The sequence below is a fragment of the Camelus bactrianus genome, chromosome X (assembly GCF_048773025.1).
Source record: "Camelus bactrianus isolate YW-2024 breed Bactrian camel chromosome X, ASM4877302v1, whole genome shotgun sequence".
In the NCBI taxonomy this organism is placed as follows: domain Eukaryota; kingdom Metazoa; phylum Chordata; class Mammalia; order Artiodactyla; family Camelidae; genus Camelus; species Camelus bactrianus.
In genome coordinates, this window is record NC_133575.1 from 53,953,550 (window position 1) to 53,969,667 (window position 16,118).

The 16,118-nt window shown below is 48.4% G+C and overlaps 1 protein-coding gene across 45 annotated transcripts in view; it reads left to right on the top strand.

The window, feature by feature from the left end:
• Positions 1–16,118, top strand: part of LOC123615475 (uncharacterized) — a 166,525-nt gene that overhangs the window by 107,597 nt on the left and 42,810 nt on the right. For 33 of the 45 annotated variants that reach the window (XM_074358776.1, XM_074358777.1, XM_074358739.1 and 30 more), the window contains 3 exons: positions 6,018–6,591; positions 7,976–8,145; positions 9,015–9,501. The exons of 8 other annotated variants lie outside the window; for them this stretch is intronic. The gene's annotated coding sequence lies outside the window, so the exon portion shown is untranslated. The remainder of the gene's footprint in view (positions 1–6,017; positions 6,592–7,975; positions 8,146–9,014; positions 9,502–16,118) is intronic. 4 more of the 45 variants (XM_074358737.1, XM_074358748.1, XM_074358740.1 and 1 more) reach the window with 3 other exon arrangements.

Sequence of the window (16,118 nt, forward strand, 5' to 3'; positions counted from 1 at the left end):
GATATGTATGCACATTCCCACCTATGTATGTAAATTCCTGTAAAGTTTTAGTTATTTTTAACTTAAAGGGATTTAAATCCCCAAGTGGCTTCTGGCCCGGTAATAGAAAAGAACAAATCTGACTCCATATTAGATCTGTTCCTTTGACTTTAACTCTGTGCTCTGCCTCCTAGGCTTCATCTTGCTTGTAAAACAATGTTGCCTACAGCCTGAAATATACAGGAGAGCCTATTCTGAAGGCTCTGAACTTTAAGGATATTTAACACTTTTTCATTCATAAAAAGATAACAAGTTGCAGAATAGAAAAGAACGTTTGTTTTGTTGGAGGTTTACAGAGATTTGACCCAGGCAGATAGCTGCAAGAACAAAGGATTCTAACAACAAAGAATTCCAACACCAAGAAGTTTGCAACAGCCAAGCACGTAGGAAAGGAGCCTGAATTCTGACTTGGGGAGATGGTTTTCCAGGACAATAGTTTGCCATCTAGGTCTACAGAAACTTGCTATTCCATGCCCCAACACCTGGTCTCCCAACTTATTGGCCTGTCCTGCACTGAGGAGAATGAATTTGGACTCGGTAACTCTCCTATCTACCTAGCAAGCTGGGCACCGGAACTGAGGACAGCTCTCCCACACCCAGGGACCTACTGTGAGCCCTTGACTGTTCCACTAGGGTGGGGTGTGGTTTACCCAGGAGGGATGGGGACTATGCACCAACACTCAGGCAGTCTGCTCTGTCTGGGGCTCTGATCTTGTACCTCCCGCTCCCTGCCAGCCCAACACCTGGGACAGTGGAGCTAAGGCAGAGATCGTGCCTGCCTGTTTCCCAGCGTGTAAAAGGGGAATATGTACTCTTCCCAAGGTAGTTCTGAGCGACAACACCTGCGGGTGCTTGGTTCCCAGAGCAACAGGAAACCAAGCTCCGCGTGGGGGCAACGGGTATGACCCCCGTAGGGGTTCTGCAGAGTCATCAGCTGGAGGGCTGGACCAGGGAGGTAAAACTTGAGCTGCGGGCCTTGAAGGGTTAGAGAAGGGTACAGAGGCAGGACTGTTTGCCTCCTTCGGGGTGCCCCCAGAGGTAAAGCTTTTTCTCTCCATCTCCGCTACTCCCCTCCCCTCTCCAGATCCCTCCCTTCTCTCTGCTCCTCCTGTCCATCTGTCTCCCTCCACTTTTCCCCTCCTCTCCTCCTCCTCCCATCTTCTCCCTCCCTCGCTGCCACAGCTTCTCTGGCAGAACCCAGAGAGGATCAATGGCCCTCCTGCGCATGCGCAGTCGGTGCCAGCTGGACCGCGGGTTGGAAGCTCCAGCTCCGATCCGGGGCCGGGCCTCTGGCTGTGGAAGTGCAAGGTGGGGGCTCCCGGGAAAGGGGTCAGGCGGCTGCGGGAGGGCAGTCCGCCTGTCACAGCCCGTGAGGGCTCGAGTCAGCGTGTGTTCAGCTGAGGGGCTCGGGCCAGGCCCCTCTGCCCGCGCCACCTGCCCGGCGCCCCGGCCACAGCTGTCCAGGGCCAGGTGTGCACCTGCCGCCTCTCGCCCCAGACAGGCTCCCCTCAGTCCGCGGCTGGCGTCCCCTTCCCCTCTCCCGCCCGCGAGTCCTCTCCTCCCGGGCTTCCTCTCCTCGGCCGCCGACCCATCCCCGTCCCTGGGCGGGCTGGGTCTGCCGACCCAGACGGGGGCGGGCGGCTGGGGCTGGGGCTGGCCTCCGAGCGGGGCTGCAGCCCGCGTCACCACCCCCAACCCCGCTTTCCCTGCCCCGCGACCCCGGGGCTGCCCTCCTCTCCCTTTCCCGCTCCCTGAGGACCAGCTCAGCGGCGTGGGCACTGCTCCCCGGGCTGAGAGCCTCTGGCTGTAAAGCCCAGCTTCTCCTGGGGGAGTCGAGAATAGGGAGCGCCAGTGCTGAGCGAGCTTCCGTCTCCTCCCTCAGTGTTTCTGCCCTAGGTAAGTACCTTGAACACTTTCAGGTGTTGTGATGGCGGTGCTTGTTGATGTCACGTGTTTTTATAGTGAGAGGGATTACAGTGCTGAAAGCAGGGCTTGGTTCAGTTAAAAATGAGCTGAAGGCATGAGGCTGTGACATCCTCCTTCCTTCCCTCTCCCAGGGTGAAACGTGTGACCCTCGATTTTAAAAAGATAGTCACAGTCCCTAACTAGCCCAGCCCAGCTAGTGTGTGTTAACAGGAACAGAACCACCAGAGGCGTTGGAGACCTAGGGACATTGCAGTCCTAAAGAGTTCCTGGCACAGTTTGGTTTGTTTTGGTTTTTTGTTTTTCTTAAATTGTGGGGCAGACTAGTTGTATAGAGGGGAAAATAATTGTCAAGAAATATTTTTTCATGTAACAGCTTTATTGTGATATTGTTCACACACCATGAAGTCCATCCATCTAAATGGTACAATTCAGCAGCTTTTAGCATATTCACAGTTGTGCAACCATTATTATTCCAGAACGTTTTCATCACTTCAGAAAGAACAGTGGAAATGAATGACCTATCCACCCCTCTCCAGTGGTGGTTCTAAACAAGTTTCTTGGCTATTCCTGACCATAAATTAACTTGTTACATTCCATGAAAAATCTGGTAGGAATTCTAATCAGAATTGCATTGAATCTGTCTATCAAAACAGGAAGAATTAATGTCTTTATGGCATAAACTTCTTCTACCCATGCATATATCTGGGACCCTATCTTTTCATCTGTCCAGAGCCTGGCCCATAGGATGTCCTCACTAATTTTTGGGCTTGTGAATGATGAGATTCTATACATCGTTAGTTGCAACTGTAGACTTTCACAGAAGAGAAAAGTAACCTCAGTGAAGCCAAGTGACTCTCTGATGGTCAGAAAGAGTGACAGTCAGTGCTGGAGTGATCCAGTGGACTTGGTGCTTGCAACCAGAATTCTCCACCACCTGCAGCTAAGGGGATTACAGTGTTCTTTTATTTTTTCTTAATGGCGTTGCTTTTATTTTTACTTATTTTTTTAACTTATTTTTTATTGAAGTGTAGTCAATTTACAATGTTAGTTTCAGGTGTACAGCAGAGATTCAGTTATAAACATATGCATATGTATATACATATGTTTTAGATTGTTTTTAGTACAACTCATTACAAGAAATTGAATATAGTTCCCTGTGCTATATAGTAGGTCCTTGTCATTTATTTTATATTTATTAATTTGTATCTGTTAATCCCCCCTTTCCTGCCTGCTAACCACAGTTTGCTTTCTATGTCCATGAGTCCATTCCTAGCAGCAGCGTTTTTCATAGTAATATACGCTGGTTGGCTGCTTTCAGTTTCAGTAATTCCATCTTATATGTGGGCACTTTTCTTCTGGTGGGCCTTTATGTGGTTTGCAAACGTGGTAATAGAGATCTGTATTTGGGAGTACTTCAGGTCTCATGTAGTCCCTGGTACAGAGCGCCCACTGAGCTGATGCTTGAACTGGGGAAAAAAGCACAGTAAATGTTGGAATTTCCACTATGGTTGAGACTTCCAGATTTCTATAACCTGTTTAGCCCACCTTAATTTTGGCTGCACCCATACTGGGTAATTTGGTGGAACTTCATGGTATGGTGGTGTAGAGACAGGGCCTTGTATGCTTCTTCTCTTTCCTTTTTCTAACACACATTCTCCTGGGCCTTCCAGATCCTCCCCCAGAAGTGCCCAGGCCTGGCTTGGTGCTGCACTGAGGCAATATTTGTTAATAAGGCCCTTTCCTCATCTCTTCTGAGCCTCCGTTTCCTTCTCTGCACAATGAGGGCTTAGACTAGATAAGTGCTTTTCAGTTTCTTTTAAAGCCATGTTTCCTTTGAGAAACAGAAAATGCGAATCTCTCCTCCCATCCCAAACCTTTAGATTTTGATGCGTCCTCCAAGGAGTGACATAGCTCTTTGTGGAAAATTGATGTGATTGTGATTCCAGGTGGCACAGAAAAGACTCTTCAGAGATTTCCTTCAGGGAGAGGGCAGGAAAGGGGCAGTATGTCACTCTTTCTAGTGTGAGCACTGGAGCAGGTGCTTGGGTTTAAATACGGTGTCTGACGTGGCCTCTCTCTAATCTTGTACAATGTGATAAACCTCTCTCCCTCAGTTTCTTAATGTGTCAAGTTGGGGTGATAATATTTTAGGGCTTTTGTGAAACATTATACACATAAGCCATTTGTGTCTCGGTAGAAACAAGACCTGCTAGGGAGTCAGGGATTTCTTTAAAAAAAAAATAATATTGTCCATAGTAGTCTGTCTGTGTGCATTTTGAAGTTCCTAGAGAGTGAGGGTTGAGTCTAAAGTCCATCGTGGGACAGGTGGCCCATGGGTCTGTGTGCCCTAGATTGCCCCCTCCTCCCCAGTCCTCTTCCTCTCAGTCCAGGATGAAGTTCCCTAGTAGATTTACACAGAGGTCTTGTGGAAATGGCTTTTCATTTTATTGTTTCACCAAGAAGGGCTGCCATCATGATCTCTGTGGTCAGGTTTTGGTGACCTGAAGGCTATGCAATTGGGGGTTTCTACTTAATAAAAAGAAAAAAATTACAAATACAAAATTAGACTTGGGTGGTGACAGGGGCTCTTAGAAGTTGGGACCATTAGTTTTGTTAGCTTCAGGTGCAGTGGCCTCTAGCCAGGAGGACCCATCCTCGTGCTCTGAAGTTGGAAGGACCAGTGGGTTCAGTGGGAATGTTAACTGAGTGTATCTCATGGGCTGGGCATTGTCCTATTTGTACTGTGTGTTCCTTATTTGAGACAGTGAGCTCATTTAATCTCAATAGCCTCTTTAAATAATTAGAAATTTTTATTTTGAGATGTAATGTAGATTCCCATGTAGTTGTAAGAGATAATATGGAGAGGGCCTATGGACTCTTTGCCCAATTTTCCTTAATGGTTCCATCTTGCAAAGTTGGGGTACAATTCATTACTGACTCACTAACACTTTGAGGTTTGTGTTATTGCCCTCATTTAGATTCATGATTAAACTGGGGCTTAGAGAAGCACACAGGCCTGTCCAGGTCACCCACATGGTTAGTGTAGAGTCGGGTGGAACTTGGGCTTGGGATTTCCAGGCAGTACCATTATGATGGTCTGTGGCAGGGAGCAGCATTCACTTTGCTTGTTTATTCATTCATTCAAGAAACATTTATTGAGTAACCTCTGTGGGTCAGATGCTTCCATAGGGTTATCTGATTCTTCAGCAGTACTGAGAATCAGGTAATGTTTTCTTTTTTTAATCTGATAAAATTAGATCTGAGAAGTTATAACCCCCCCAAAGGAAATATAGCTCATAAAGGAGCGATAGTAAATTTGTACAGTCCCCCCTTTTTATGCAGGTGGTACCCTAGGCATTTTACATTTGCAAACTTGCATAATTCAGATATAGTCTTGTAAGGCAAGGATTTTTTTTTTTTTTAATTTAAGTATAGTCAAGTTTACAATGTTGTGCCAAATGCAAGGTGTTTTTTGATTTTGAATAAAAAAATTTTTTTGTGGAGGGTAATTAGGTTTATTTATTTGTTTCATTTTTTAAAATGAGGTACTGAGGATTGAACCCATGACCTCGTACATGCTAAGCACGTGCTCTACCACTGAACTGTACCGTCCTCCACAAGGCAAGTTTTCTTATCCATTATACTGCAGCTTAGGAGTTCAAATAAATTGGAGTTGAAATCCAGATCTTTTGATCCCACTGTGGTTCTTTTCTTTATATTCTGCTGAAGGGGGGGTGGGGAAAGCAGTTCCTTTGTTCATTTCTTTATTCAACAGTTTTGAGCACTGACTTTGCATCAGGGTCTGGCTAGGTGCTTGGAAACAGAAAACAAGAAATGACCCTTCTCTGCAGGGGCAGGAAGCCTAGAACAAAAGCTGGGTAATGTGATCCGAGCTATGTTAGCCATGTGCAGACTCTGAGGACAAACTGTACCACTGGCTTTGCTTGGGATTCCCTTGCCTTCTGGCTGGTACACACCAGGTCACCGCAACCCAGAGGGGTCCGCAGCACACAGCACAGTATGTACCTCGATCTCCTCTCCCCTCTCGGCAGGGCCTGTAACATGAGCATCCCTGACTACGTGCAGTGTCCTTAGGACTACGAGACTCTCCCCGTGGTGGTCCAACCCATGGGGATCATCTCAGAGGAGAATTTCTTTTGCATCTATAAGCGAATCTCCTTGGTGAGCCAGATCAGCCCGTGCGGCTCCCAGTGGGCACTCTGTATCCACTACAGGCAGCACTATGCGCCCGAGAATGGGTGGAGCGACTTCCAGACCCACCGCAAGGTCGTGGGCCTTGTCACCATTACCGACTGCCTCTCGGCCAAGACCTTCGAGAAGCTCCACGTGCAGAGGAGCTGTATGGCACCACGGCTTAATGACTCTCAGCTCTTTGTCTTTGTGCTGCATGGGGAGGTAGCCGAGCAGCCGTGCACCGACGTGGCCTTCAATCTACGAGGACTGCAGGGTGGTGGAGAAGAGGATCGAGGACTTCACTGAGTCACTCTTCATCTTGCTCAAGTCCAAGTGGCTGGGTGGGGCCCCCAACAAGTCTGGGGACAAGATCCCCCTCCTCTGCGTCCTGTTTGAGAAGGAGGACTTCATGGGACTGGACACAGAGAGCAGGTAAGTCTACCTGGAGGCCCGTCCACCCTGGCTGTGTGCCGGGTTGCTTCCCTACATCCAGAAAGGGATCAGCAAGGAAGAGGGCTGTCTTGTAGCCAAGCGGGGAGGGAGGTGCAGCCCGCCGGTTTACGGACCTTTAAAAGTGAATCCGCCTTTGTTTCAGAGAGATCCTTTTAGGGTTAGTGTGGACAGTTACTCCAGCTTTTCAGCCAGGACCCCTGGTGGGATCCCTGGAGTTGCTGTCCAATAGAGTAGCCACAGCCACTGACGCTAGGAGCGCTGGGAAGGAGGCTGCTCTGAGCTGAGATGTGCTGTAGGTCAAATGCACATCAGATGCTGGGACTTGTCTAGTAAAAAGAATGTAAACTATCTTGTTACTTTCTATATTGATTACATGTCAAAATGATAGTATTTTACATACAGTAGATTAAGTAAGATCTGTTCTTAAAATCAGTTTCTAGTATTTGTTTTTTCTTTGTTTCTTTGTTTACCGTTTTAAATGTGGCAACTGGGAAACTTTCTTTACATGGCTCTCATTTCATTTCTGTTGGGCAGCCTCTCCTGGGACAGTCTCATCCCTTTGCTTATAGATGAGATGCTGAATCCCGAGACGCAGAACGAGGCGCTGGTTGAGCTGGGGGTGGAGCCGGTGTCTCCTGCCTCCCAGGCCCAGCACCTGCACGGCTCAGGCCCTCTCTTCCTGCCCGACAGCCACCATGCCAAGTTAGGGCATTAGAAACACCGCCAGGGACTTCCGAATGAACTCCTTACGCAGGGAAAGGCATATCACGGAGTTTGGGACAGAGCAGGGAAAGTTTCATTCTCACTTTGTCCCTGTGATTAAGTCAACGGCCCCACTTTGCCTCGGAAGTGCAGACGAGCTCTTCTGGGCTGCCTAACCCCCCACCTTCTGCTCTTTTTCCCCGTGTATCGTGCTTTCCCTCGGGCAGAAAACTGTGAGATGCCTTTGCCGAGAGGTGGTCCCCCTTTGCTGGGGAGAGTGAGGGAAGCTGTGTCCCCCCGGCCTACGGCCTTGGGCCTTGAGTCTGGAGAGCGTTCATGGCGGTCCCACAGGTGACGGTCGGAGGACCTGGTACGTGCTGCTGGGCCCACTGTGGAGGCGGTGCTCTGTGATTCTTGAACTTACCTAAGATCAGATCCTACTTTCTGGTTGTTGGTAAGTTGGAGAAGAAGATGCCAGAGAATTGATAAAAAGAAACTCCAGAGCAGCCCTGTGAGTGAGAGGCACAGGGGACCCGAGTCCCACCTGCGTGTGGTGCCTGGCGGGCTCTGGATGAATTTTCAGTTCCTCCCCGGACATGCCTCTATGGCTTAAGGAAGGGGCAAGTCATGTCGTGGCCATGATCTGTACTTGTCCTCACAGGGCCCTGTGATCTACACGCCCGCGCTCCCCTTCTGCTCCTTGGAGATGAGGTGGCAGGTTTAGGAGCCTGGGCACTGCTGAGGGCACAGCTGCCAGCACCGTGCTACACCGAGGCTGGCTCTGTTCACCTCACCTGTCACCTCCTGCTGAGGTCCCACCTGTTAGTCAAGGTAGGTGCATCAGTGCAACGTAAGCAGGGACCACCTTCTCCCCCTGGACAGACTGGTGGGTGAGCAGTGGAAGCCTGGGGCCCTGCCCCAGCCCCCTGGCCAGTGCCTCCTCTTTTGTCATAGGAGGCACTGGTGACATTTTTGCTCAGCAACTGCTTGGCTCTGAGTCTGCAGACCCATCAGAGAATGCCAGCTTGCTTTTGCCTTTTGAAGTGTGCCCTTGGAATTTGGCGGAGTAGCTGGATGTGTGCTTAGCCCATAGTGGTTGACACTGTCGCTATTGTTTACCCAGTACCTCGTGTATCAGGCATGGCTCTCGGCATCAAAATACAGCAGCGAATTAAACCTCCCTCCTGGCGGGTCTGTCTGTTTTGGTACCATAAGGGCTCATCCAGCATCTGAACGTCAGTGAGATAACACGGCCAGTGAGCTCGGGTCTAGCACGTTCTCCTCCAGTCACTTTTACTCCATTGTTGCTTTTACTATTCCACATTCATTAATTTTTAAAACAATGTTTTGGTGCAGGAGCAGAGCCTAATTCTCTCCTGCTACTCTTGTTGGGAGTGAGTAAAACTGTCCAGCCTGAAATGCGACCACAGTTTGTGGCTCAAAAGCTGCCTAGACGCATGTAGGTGGAGTTTTGGTTAGGGGCGCTGACCACGTTGGGGTCCCCCGGCAGCGCCGCTCCCCTCAGGCCCCTGCCTTCCCTGGAGCAGGAGGTGAGGGTGGGTCTCACAGTCCCCGCGTCCCTGGCCTCACACACTCACGTAAATTCTTGTACATGCTGTCAAAGTCATTTTTGTTCTTGTGTATTTCTAATTTTCTCTTGTTCCTCTTTTCCCTTTTCTTTATTCCTTTTTCTCTTGTAGTGCCCTGTGAGCATGTTGTTGCGTCTGAAAAGGTGGGCTGTGCACACCCTGCACTGGAAATAACCAGATCGCCCTCCGTGCTGTCTCCATCGCTTTAAAAAGCAAAAACTTAACAGCTGCCTTGATCCGTGGATTATCCTAGTCATCTTTTTATTTTCTAAATTTTTGGAATATTTGCTTTGTTAACACATCACCCACTGGTGTTTGATACCTGTTAAAATCCTTACTTTGAGGAACCTGTTTGGTCTTCCTTATATTTGGTGACAAATGCGCCCTTATTAAATTTGTTTGATTGTTTTGAAGAAGTGAGATGCGAATTGATTTAGGCGGCTGCTGTGAGATCCTTTTCATGGAGCATTTAAACTCGTAAAGTCAAAGTCTGCAGCATCTTGCTCGATTCCTGCTTTTACACAAACGTGCTCGGCACTCGGTTCCTGGTTGACACTGTGTGACGTGCGTGACGGCGCTTCCTGGCCGGCGGTCACTGGTGAGGATGTGGCAGGCTCTGGGGTGAGCAGCAGCAGGGTACGCTGTTGGAGGAAGCAGTCACCATTTTGTTATTTATTTATGTATTTATTTTTGCATTCAAGTTTCCCGTGCCATTTACTTTACTTTGCTTTCATAAAGGGGCAGAAGCGGGTCTAAAACCCATGCCACTCTTTTGTTCCCTTTACGAGGCTGGTTTTTCTGAGTATCAGGACAAAATTGCCTTCTCCTAAATAGCTGGCTCAACTGGCTCCTAAATAGTGGACACAGGGACTGCTAAAGGGGACCGTAGCTTCCTCTCTGCTTCAGCCAGTGGGCATTCAGAGCCGGGTCTGTGGTTTGCCTCAGCAGCTGTGCAGGCCTCCCTACACCGGCCTTTACTTTTAACCCATGTTGGCAGTAAATACCTGACTCTGTGTCTGTTGCCGCTGACGTCCACCACTGACGGCTGTGTCTTTAGTTTGCGCTAGTGAGTTTCCAACACCCCAGTCAGCCGTGAAGGAAGATGCTTTGGCCGACCTAGGACCTTGGATTCTCACCCCCACCCTGCTTCATCTCACCCGAGGGAAGGGTTTGGCCACCACCGTCATGCTGATCATGAGGTCTTGTTTCTCCTTTCATGCTCTGGTCCAAATGTGGACACTTCATCCTTCACTGAATTGGTCTCGCTTGAGACAGGCCAGACATTCTGAATGAGTCCATCACATTCTGGGGGGGAACAGAACAGAAGTAAGTGTCGCAAGTAGAAGGAGCCTAGGCTGTCCGGGTTGGCAAATGCAGGCTGGGATCTGTGATAGCCGGGCTGTGCCCTGGACACAGGCCTTTCCCGTGGCTCCCGAGAGCCCAGGGGTCAGAGTGAGAACAGCCTTGCCTGGGTTCCTCCATGCTCATCTGCTCACTGGCAAGTGTGACTAATTAGGAGATCCCCCAGACCTCGGGTCCTTCAAAGCTCAGGCCATGGGAGAACCTTGGGTCCCTTCTCCTGGGCCTCCTTTGTGAGAATCCTGTGCCTTCAGAGGTGACCCATGCCAGGAGATGCCTCCCCCTCCGGGGAGCACCCTTCAGAGGACTGTGACTCAGTACACCATGCTGTGAGCTTGTGAGGTTACTGCCATTGTCCCTGCAGAACCAGACTTGAGATGGGCTTAGCGACGGAAATAACAGGACTGATTCCAGGGCAGGGCTTGGGGGAGGGAACAGGGGAAATTGAATGTGACCTCAAACAACTAGGTGGGGGCTCGGGCTGTTACTAAAATGGGGAGTCTGGGAGGTACCTGCCAGGAATCGAATTCCAGAGTAAATATTGGACATGAGGCATTTTTAAGATGCCATTTGTCATCCAAGTTAGGACTTCAAAGAGGCACTCGGGTCTATGAGCCTGGGGCTCAGGTGAAGGAGCCGGATTAGAGATACACGTTGGGAGTCGTCATTCTTAGCTGGTGTTCACAACCTTGCATGTGGATGAGCTCATCTCGAGAGGTGCAGACTGAGGCTGAGTGTGGGCAGGGCTATGCCTGGGTTGGAGGGAAGCCCAGACCATGCAGCTTTGGTATGTCAGTCAGCGGCGTTTGTGATTTTCAGAGTAATGCCATTTATCCTTAAGGGCCCCGGGGGTGGGCAGGGCCAGCCAGGAAGAAATCTGAAGGGAGGGTCGTGGCCACGTGTGTGTCTTGGGAAGATGCAGAGTCTGCAGGGTCCGGGTGTGTAGAGTCCTCAGAAGCTGGAGTTGGATTGGGGAGTGGGGAGAAGGTAGTCACACTCACCTGTGAGAGAGGGAGGGAGGCCTAGGGAGTCCCCACACTACAGGACTCGCTTTCACATGAACAGAAGGCAATCAGACAGAGGTTCTGAGGTGAGAATGGATGGCGCTGGGAGGGGAGCCAACCCGGAGAATGGTGCTTGGAAAGTTCTGGAATAGTCTCCCTGCAAAATAGAGTTAAAAAAACCCAGATTCTTAAGAACATTGATAGTGACTGGGGAGGAGGCAGTTGTTTTTCTGGCCTCCTAAGGGTAAGGCATGTATCCAGGGATACACAGAAGAATCGAGCAGTCTGTTCCGGGGGCTTGACCCTTACCATGGGGAAAGGTGTAAGTTTAAAGAGGGAGAAGGGCAGTGGAGGGAAACTAGCCAGGCCCCGTGTCAGGTACCAGTCGGCCACCCTACTTGCGTGTTGCATTCACACCCATGTCACCCAGGTTGGCAGTGGCAGCCACCTTTTGCGGATTGGGAAGACTTCTCAGAGTGGTTAAGGTATTGGTCCATTTAGCGGCTAGTAATTGCTGTAGCAGGATTCAAGCAGGGCTTTGTCAGACTTCAAGGGCGTGTTTTCTCTACTAATTCCGGTACCTCCCTGTTGTACCTGGAATGGTGAAGTGGGTCAGATTTGGCGCCTTTCAGAAAAAGTACGATTTAAGTGCCTCAGAACACTTTCGCAAAGCTCAGTGTTGTTTAATGGTTCGGAAGCACCGCAGTGCTTTTCGCCCCACAGATGTAAGGTCTTACTCCTTTGACGATGACATGGTTGCAAATGACTTACAGGTGCAAAACCAGACTTAGCAGCTTCTGAAGGGAAACTTTCCAGTTCTCCCTTGGTAGACTTCCGCGGGATGTAACTGTGCTGCAGCATAGGCCTGAGCTTTCCGTATGGAGTGAGGGTTTGATATCCAAAGTTAGCATAAAACAGTCAGATGAAGAAAATCGACATTGACAATTTATTTTGGGGTTTCATTAGTCAAGATATACTATCAGTTAATGGCCCATATAGCGAAAGGAATTGAGTACAGAATATTGGATTTCTTCTTTTCTATTTCGAGTTCTCTTACAGCATATGGTTGCCTGCTTTGGAACATCAGCTCCACCACCAGGGCGCCTGTCAATGTGTTGGTCGGATTGCATTTACACAGTGAATGTAATCTGGGCTTCCTCAGCCCCAAACACTCCAGTGCAGGATCACGGGCTGTAGCCAACTCTTAGTCACACAAATACTTCTAAAATTATATGATGCCAGAAAAGAAAAAAGAGAGAGAGAGGGATTGCCTTTATCAAAGTTCCTTTCAATTCTAACTGCAAACTGTTGTTGAGCAGCTCTGGTTTCCTTTGGATATGAATGTATACATTTCTTTGCATGTAACCTGGGTTTTGGACTAGAACACCAAGCTCTTGCTGTCCATAAGCCACAAAAACAGTAGCCAAATTGCACACGTGTGAAATACTTTATTCCTTTTTCTGAGAAAGAATCCTTGAATTTGGGACTTGGGCTGTGATTTTTGATTTTTCATCACCCACCCCTCTTGTAATCTCTCACTCTTTCCCACGTGGCCCCCAAAAGGTCGTGGTCTCAAAGGAGTGGGTAAACACCCAGTGGGTCACCATGCAGTGCTGCTGTAGAGGGAGCCCAGCCAAGACCTAAAGGACATTATCAGAGAGGACTTCCTGGAAGAAATGGGCTCTGCATTCAGTTCTGAGGACAGAGTAAGAGTCAGCCAGGAGAAGGAATCAAGAGGGTGGCTCAGGTGGCAGGAGCAGCCAGGCAGAGGCCTGGAGGCTTGTGGGTGGGGATTAGGGGAGAGTGCCCTGTGCAGTCTAGGGTGGAGGGTGCCCCTGCTGGGGAGGACACTGGAGAGGGCCTGGGGTGGAGGGCTTTGGAAGAGCTTGGGTTTTACTAGAACTGACACAGGAGGCAGTGAAAGGTATCAGCAGGAAGTGACCCTCAGGAAAGGTACTTCTGGTTTTGCTTCTGAAATTCTACAGAAAGAAGGGTCGGGACGGGCGAGAGCCGGTCTGTATTTCCCTTTGAGACCCACCCCTTCATTCATTTATTCATAACCCACGCACTTCTGAGTGTCTAGGGGAGAGAGGATGGACCCACTTTAGTAAGCAAAATGTATTTGCTTCTTGGGAGCTTAGCAGTGTCAGAAGTTGACTTAGCCTAGAATGTTCTAGGAACAGAGGAAAAAATTGCGGAGGTTGGAGGGAGGGAAGGCTTCCTTGAGAAAAAGTCAAAAGGAGCCTGGGGGCATTTGGGAAGTAGGAGCAGGTCAGCAGGCCCCTGAGGTCACTGGGGACCTGGGTAATGAGGTGAGGCTGGGCGAGCAGTGTCAGTGGTGGGGCTAGAACTCTACCAGGGGGCCTCTGAAGGGTTTGAAGTGGGGGTGATGTAATCATATTTGTGCTTTGGGAAGGCTGCCCTGGCTCTCTCTGTGGGTGTGGGTGTGTGTTTGTGTGTAGCGGGGAAGAGGGGGAGGGTGCCACCAACTGGGGGATCATTAGAAGACCATTCACAGGCTGGAAGGTGACCAGTGGGAGAGGGGCATCGGGGCTGCTTGGGGACTGCAGGGGCAGTGTGAATGCCGGATTTCCTTATGGGGAGGGCTTGTTAGCAGGGCCACCCTAGCAGCGCCTTTTGGCTGGACGAAAACAGATGGAGGTCGCCAGGTGGACTTTCCTCCTCTCTCCTTCCCTGCCTTGTGTGATGATCTTAGCTCAGCGAATATTTGGAACAGAAGAGCTAAGTTCCAGGGTAGCCCAGGACTTTGTTGAGCTCGTTCGAGTGAGATCTGATAGGATTTAGGTTTGTGTTCAGATCTGCATGTTCACTTAGCTAGAAACGTCCCATATTTTGGATTTCCATGGGGGTTTTTATTCTTGATAAAGATTGCTTTATTGGTGAGAGGAAATTTGATACAGCTGTTGTCTTTCTCAAAAAAAATCATATCTTTTAAGAACTTTAATATTCAAAAGAATAGGAATATATAAAAATGATAAAGTAAGGCTTTGGTGCAGTTTCTTTGATTTCTGAGTTAATGTGGAATTAGAGCCTTTGCAGTACTTAATGGCACATCCTTGTCAGTATTTAAAGAGCTGTTAGTGAGAGACCCTGGCCCCACCTCTCAAAGCATCATTAAAGTTTGCTCTGAAATAGTGAGGTCATAATGGTCTTGTTTGCAGAAGCCAAACGGTTTATAATATGCAGCATAGCTCCCTTTATAAAATAATAATAGGTTCAAAATTAAGAAAGTGGAAGATAATTGATTTTTTTAAAGCTGAAACATTAATTTTCTTGTGCTAATGTTGCAACTGGAAATTTTGAAAAGAAAAATCCTACTGTAATATCATCTATGTGGAATACATATGTGCATTTCATGTTTGAAAAGTGAATGCACAGTGGTTTTTGAAGTCAGGAGCATTCCATCTCAGATACTGGCAGTGATGTTTGCTGGTTTTCAATGGAAGAGCCTAAATTTGCCTTCTTAGTTTTTTTTTTTTTTTTTTTTTGGAGTAAGAGGGTTGAGTAGTGCTTTGCCAGCATGATTTTGGGGCAATTTGGGGGCAGATGTCGTGCACCAGCAGTGAGATATTTCCATGCATTTTATTTTCCGGACATCACCAGGGCACATGTGGGGTTTGTGCCTGCAGGCTGGGATGCTACATGACTCCCTGATCAATCACCGTTATGTCATGGAGCTGCTCCGGTCAGTGAATGATTTTCTGTGGCTTGGATGTAAGGTGGTCTGATGCAGATGATCAGATGTGTAGTTAAAGTGCTATTACTTGAAATAAGAGAAACCTAGAAATATGGCTCTAAAAATACAGGATGAGGGAGGAGAATTGGCTGAGCTGCTTGCAGTGGGGAGTCTTCTCAGTTGACTCCCTCATCGTGATTCCTGACAATATCTGCCCCAGCCCTGCACGGTAGTCCTGCCAAAGTAATCATGCCCTTTGCTCAGAAACGCACTGAATTTCCTTGTGCCTCTGTTTGTTGGCTTCTTTTTTTTAAAGCACATCTTGCCCTTTGCTTAAATGCCATCTCTGCTAGTCACCTGTTAACATTCATTCTTCTGGACTTCGTCCATACATAGCTGCTGAATGGATGAACATGTAGTGGAACATTATTCAGACGTAAGAGTGAATAAAAAAGAAAAAATAAATAAAGGGGAAGATGAAAAAGGCTACCTGTTCTGGGAAGTCCACCCTGACTTCTCAACCCGCCCTTTTCCCTTTGAAACCCAATCACTTATGCTCCACTCTACTCTTTTTGATAGTACTTACCACCTTCTAATAAACTTTAACGTTTTCAAAAAAAAAAAAAGAGAGAGAGATGTTGATACCACTTCAACATGGACGAGCCTTGATAACAGCATGTTAAGTGAAAGGAACCAGACACAAACGGCCACATATTGTTGATTTCAGTGATCTGAAATGCCCAGAATAGGCACATGCAGAGGCAGAGAGCAGGTGATGGTTGCAAGGTGCTGGGTGGAGGCGGATGAAGGAGTGACTGCTAGTGACAGGGGGTTTCTTCTGGGGTGATGAAGTGTTCTGGGAATAGATGTTGGTGAGGGCTGCACAACCGTGAGTGTGCAGAAGAATGCTGAGCACTGTCTCTGGGAGTGCCTGTTGTTGGGGCAGCTTTATTTTGTTCTCATCCTGCAATGTGAAGAGTCATCTTGTGCTGAGGCCGTTCTACTCCTGTGAGTGGTGAGGCTCAGAGACTTTGCAGCCATGTTTCTTTTTTCCCCCTTGCTAATTGTATGCAAAAAAGGCTTAAACCTGAGAAAGTGCTCCATCTGCAGAAATGTCTTTCAGTTTTGCATGGTTTAAAAATCTTGAGAGCTTTT